Here is a 6,339-nt window from a genome sequence, read left to right on the forward strand (position 1 = left end):
TTTTTGAAGAAACTAATAATTTTATTCAGTAAATATTAATTTACCTAATTGATCGAAAGTAACGAAAATGAATAATGTTAATTACAAAATATGTATTATAGTCCTTTTTTCATATAAAGGCTGTTCTTTTGAATTTTCTATTAATCAAAAATAAATGTAAAACCATTTTTCTTTGACAGCAAATCAGCGTAGGCCTATTGGAACTAATTCTGAAGGATGTGACACTGAAGACTAACAGTTTAAAATATATTACAATAGAAAAGTTATTTTCAATTCTAATAATATTTCACATTACTGTTTTTGTGTGTTTTGTTTAAATGAATGAGTTGGTGAGTTGAAGAGACTGTAGAATGACAATGTAACGTTATATATGCTAGTGTTACTTTATAAACACCCAGCACTTTTTAAAAGTGTGCCATCTTTCCTTATATATCTTTTTTAGTTTCTAATGCAATTTGTTTTTTTCATCATAAAATGATGGAGAAAGTCTACACATTTTAGTTAGCAGTCAAATCGATTAATCGAGATATATCGCATCTAACATGAAAGTTTTTAAATGTATATTCAATATGTAGACATGTGTAGATGTGTGTGTGTGTGTGTGTGTGTGTGTGTGTGTGTGTGTGTGTGTGTGTGTGTGTGTGTGTGTGTGTGTGTGTGTGTAGGCTATATATATATATACAGGTCCTTCTCAAAAAATTAGCATATTGTGATAAAGTTCATTATTTTCCATAATGTAATGATAAAAATTAAACTTTCATATATTTTAGATTCATTGCACACCAACTGAAATATTTCAGGTCTTTTATTGTTTTAATACTGATGATTTTGGCATACAGCTCATGAAAACCCAAAATTCCTGTCTCAAAAAATTAGCATATGATGAAAAGGGTCTCTAAACAAGCTATTAACCTAATCATCTGAATCAACTAATTAACTCTAAACACCTGCAAAAGATTCTTGAGGCTTTTAAAAACTCCCAGCATGTTTCATTACTCAAAACCGCAATCATGGGTAAGACTGGCGACCTGACTGCTGTCCAGAAGGCCATCATTGACACCCTCAAGCAAGAGGGTAAGACAGAAAGAAATTTCTGAACAAATAGGCTGTTCCCAGAGTGCTGTATCAAGGCACCTCAGTGGGAAGTCTGTGGGAAGGAAAAAGTGTGGCAAAAAACGCTGCCCAACGAGAAGAGGTGACCGGACCCTGAGGAAGATTGTGGAGAAGGACCGATTCCAGACCTTGGGGGACCTGCGGAAGCAGTGGACTGAGTCTGGAGTAGAAACATCCAGAGCCACCGTGCACAGGTGTGTGCAGGAAATGGGCTACAGGTGCCGCATTCCCCAGGTCAAGCCACTTTTGAACCAGAAACAGCGGCAGAAGCGCCTGACCTGGGCTACAGAGAAGCAGCACTGGACTGTTGCTCAGTTTTGCATGTCATTCGGAAATCAAGGTGCCAGAGTCTGGAGGAAGACTGGGGAGAAGGAAATGCCAAAATGCCTGAAGTCCAGTGTCAAGTACCCACAGTCAGTGATGGTCTGGGGTGCCATGTCAACTGCTGGTGTTGGTCCACTGTGTTTTATCAAGGGCAGGGTCAATGCAGCTAGCTATCAGGAGATTTTGGAGCACTTCATGCTTCCATCTGCTGAAAAGCTTTATGTAGATGAAGATTTCATTTTTCAGCACGACCTGCCACCTGCTCACAGTGCCAAAACCACTGGTAAATGGTTTACTGACCATGGTATTACTGTGCTCAATTGGCCTGCCAACTCTCCTGACCTGAACCCCATAGAGAATCTGTGGGATATTGTGAAGAGAAAGTTGAGAGACGCAAGACCCAACACTCTGGATGAGCTTAAGGCCGCTATCGAAGCATCCTGGGCCTCCATAACACCTCAGCAGTGCCACAGGCGGATTGCCTCCATGCCACGCCGCATTGAAGCAGTCATTTCTGCAAAAGGATTCCCGACCAAGTATTGACTATTGGGTGCATAACTGAACATAATTATTTGAAGGTTGACTTTTTTTTATTTATTAAAAACACTTCTTTTATTGGTCGGATGAAATATGCTAATTTTTTGAGACAGGAATTTTGGGTTTTCATGAGCTGTATGCCAAAATCATCAGTATTAAAACAATAAAAGACCTGAAATATTTCAGTTGGTGTGCAATGAATCTAAAATATATGAAAGTTTAATTTTTATCATTACATTATGGAAAATAATTAACTTTATCACAATATGCTAATTTTTTGAGAAGGACCTGTATATATATATATATATATATATATATATATATATATATATATACACATTTAGAAACTTTCATGTTAAATGCAAATAATCGTGATGTGATAGATGTGATTAATTGCGGTTAACCGATTTGACAGCACTAGTTTTTAATATATAATTCATAGAATTACCTAAAAGCCAAAGAGTGAAGTCACTGTATGCACCTGGCCATAAATGACAAAATATGCTAACTATGCAATCAAAAAATAATATGCACACTGTGAACACCTATGCATACCTGTAGATCAGGTATGCTTGACGGTTTTGAAGGGTGTGCTAAAAGCAGCCAGACAGGAGGATTTTCAAACACCTAGGTTGTATGTGCTCTAGTCTACGCCATTGGTGTCACCTGTGGCCTATAAAGTAAAGTTTGCTTGAGTTCATAGATTTCTTTACCTCACCTTTGTTTGTTGCTTCACGCCCTGCAGGACAAAATTACATTCATCCTGTTCACTTGTAGATTGGGAGTGTTCTGATTTGTCCTGATGCAACACAATCACTCACAATAAATCAATATGCAACATTTAAGTCAAGTCAAGTCACATTTATTCATATAGCGCTTTTTACAGATTGTTTCAAAGCAGCTTTACAGAGATAACAGGAAAATAATGCAACAAAATTTGTTTCCAAAAGAAAATAGCATCACAGTCAAGCTTGAGTACAGTAAGTTCAGTGATTTTTCATTTTGTTGTAAAAAAGTTATTAATTTAGTTCATTTATAGCCGATCCGGAGAAAAACATGATATCATCGTCCAGCTCAGTTCAGTTCAACTTCTCATATAATGGTGTCAATGCAGGCAGATCAATATTATTGTTGAATATTAAATTAAATGTTAAATTGAATGTACCCAACTAAGCAAGCCAAAAGCCAATGGGAACAAAGGTGAAAAAAGGCGAAAAAGGCGACAGTGGCTGTCACGGTTCATGAATTCACTATTTCTCTCTCGTCTTGCGTGCTGTTGTGTGTGTGTGTGTGTGTGTGTGTGTCTGTGGGCGTGGTCACTGATCATTGGTGATCAGCAGCGCCAGGTGTCTTCAATCTGTTTGTCCCTTTATATGTTCAGTAACTGGTGTGTCATGTTGTCAGATCGTTGTTCTTCCCGGTGTGTTCCTGTTCCTGAGCTGTGCGTCCTCCTGTGGATTACCCTTGTTCGTCGTCGTGTTTCTTCGAGTTTCTTCGCACTTCCACGGATTCACTATCACTGGAGTTTCTACACTGGACTGGGAGCACTTCTCTGGTTGTCCACCGAGGTCCCTGCGTCACCTACCATCTGTGGTTGAGTCCGTCCGACCCAATACCTCTGTACCACCTGTGTTGTTCCCTGTGTTGTGTGCCTGAACGTTCTATTATACTTACCTACTCATTAAAAGCGTTTTGCTATTGCATCCTTCTACAGTCTCTGTCACAGAACGATCTGACCTTATTATGGATGCAGCAGACGCAAGAGGTTGGGATGAATTCGCTTCGCGGAGCATCGCGAGAATGGACCAACAGGAAGATAGCATCGCTAACACAGGTCGGGCGGTCCAAGCGCTTGTGACGCAGGTGTCCGAGTTCACCCAACAACTACAACATCTGAGAGATCCCGCTGCGCCACCCACACCGCCCGTTCAGCCCATACCACCAGAGCCGCACCATCAGCGCGAGCCACGCCTACCAACACCCGAAGGATACTCAGGTGAACCCGAGTTTTGCAGAGCATTTTTGACCCGATGTTCAATGCATTTTACATTACAGCCGCAGACGTTCTCCCAAGAACAAACCAAGGTGGCGTTCGTTCTAACATTACTGTCTGGCAAGGCGGCTCTTTGGGGAACGACGGTGTAGGAGAAACAAGATCCATGCTGCACCTCGTTCCAGGCACTCTCCAAAGCAATGAGAAGGGGTTTCGATCATGCGGTGGCGGATAGTGAGGCGGCCAGACTACTCGCCGTTCTCCGCCAGGGAAATGGCTCGGTGTCGGAATATTCCATCCAGTTCCGCACCCTGGCCGCAGAGTGCCAATGGAACGAGGATGCTGGACCTTCCTCAGACATTGAACGGACTCATTGAGCTAGCGCTGAGAGTCGATGCTCGGCTGAGCTGGATGGGTCGGTTTCAGCAGAGTCATCAGTTCCTTGGCGCGGAGGATTCCCGCGTCGGCAGTAGGGACACGGTCAGCCCCGTCTCCGATCCCGAGCCCATGCAGGTGGGTAGGGCTCGGCTTTCCCGGAAGGAGCGAGAGAGGCGGAGATCCCAGGGACTGTATCTATACTGTGGGAAGGCGGGCCACTTCATCCATGCCTGCCCAGTAAAAGATTAAGCCCGGTAGTAACTATGAGGCTACTATCGGGTGGGATCTCCACGGAGAAGACCTCATCATCATCATCATCATCATCATCATCTACCCTCCTCCCGGTAAGACTAAGGTGGGCAACCTGCACGCGGGGCAACCTGCACGCATGACACCAAGGCATTACTGGATTCTGGGGCAGAAGGTAATTTTATGGACTTTGGACTGGCTCAAGAACTATCAATTCCCATTTCTCCACTCAAGCACCAGATCTCCGTTAATGCTCTCAATGGCCAACTTCTCCCCAACATTTCACACACGACTGAATCCATCACTCTCATCACATCCGGCAATCATACTGAGACTATAAAATCCCTCCTCATCGTCCCTATGACTGTGCCATAGTCTTAGTGCCAGGTGAGTCTCCGCCTAAGGGCAAGTTATATTCACTTTCTGTTCCAGAGAGGGAGGCTATGGAGAAGTATATTTCTGATTCTCTAGCATCCAAGTTCATTCGCCCTTCCTCATCTCCAGCAGGGGCGGGTTTCTTTTTTGTGGGGAAGAAGGATGGGTCTCTGCGACCGTGTATTGATTACCGGGGGTTGAACAACATCACGGTAAAGAATACTTATCCTTTGGCGGTGATGTCTTCAGCCTTCGAGCGATTACAGGGAGCATCCGTCTTCACAAAATTGGATTTACGTAACCCTTATCATTTGGTCTGCATAAGAAAGGGTGATGAATGGAAAACACCGAATACAGTTCAATACCCCCAGGGGGAACTTTGAATACTTGGTCATGCCGTTCGGGCTGTCCAACTCCCCAGCGGTCTTCCAGGCACTCGTCAATGACGTGCTGAGAGATATGGTTGCCAAGTTCATATGTTTACCTGGATGACATATTGATTTTTTAATCTTCTCTCCAGGAACACGTTCAGCACGTCAGACAAGTGCTTCAAAGGTTGCTAGAGAATGGGCTTTTTACCAAGGCGGAGAAATGCTTTTTTTATGCACAGTCTGTTCCTTTCCTTGGGTACAGCGTCTGGTCTGAGGGAATGCATATGGATCCTGACAAGGTTAATGCTGTGATTGATTGGCCTAGTCCAGATTCCCGTAAGGCCCTACATGGGTTTCTGGGGTTTGCCAATATTTATCTCCGTTTTATTCGCAACCTCAGCCAACTAGCCGCACCTCTGACTGCCTTGACCTCCCCCAGAACGACATTCAGGTGGTCCGATACAGCCGAGGCTGTGTTCGCCAAACTAAAGAGCCGCTTTGTTTCGGCACCCATCCTCGTTGCCCCTGATCCTTCACGTCAGTTTGTGGTGGAGGTCGACGCGTCAGAGGTAGGGGTAGGAGCAGTTCTTTCCCAACATTCTTCCACGGACGACAGGATGCATTCTTGCGCGTTTTTGTCTCATCGTTTATCACCTGCCGAGCATAACTATGACATTGGTAACAGAGAGTTGTTGGCAGTCAAGTTAGCGCTGGAAGAATGGCGTCACTGGTTAGAAGGGTCAGGGGTACCTTTTATCGTATGGACCGATCACAAGAATCTAGAGTATATTAGAACCGCCAAAAGACTCAACTCTAGGCAGGCTCGTTGGGCACTGTTTTTCGGACGTTTCGACTTTTCTCTTTCGTACCACCCGGGTTCCAAAAACATCAAACCCGATTCTTTATCTCGAATTTTTGACCAATCCGAACACCCGTCTACTCTCGAGTGTATTTTACCTGAGACGTTAGTTGTCTCCACTCCCAGATGGGAGAATCTGT

This window comes from Siphateles boraxobius, unplaced genomic scaffold (genome assembly GCF_051911475.1).
Source record: "Siphateles boraxobius isolate OS27281-9 unplaced genomic scaffold, OSU_SipBor_1 26, whole genome shotgun sequence".
NCBI lineage: Eukaryota > Metazoa > Chordata > Actinopteri > Cypriniformes > Leuciscidae > Siphateles > Siphateles boraxobius.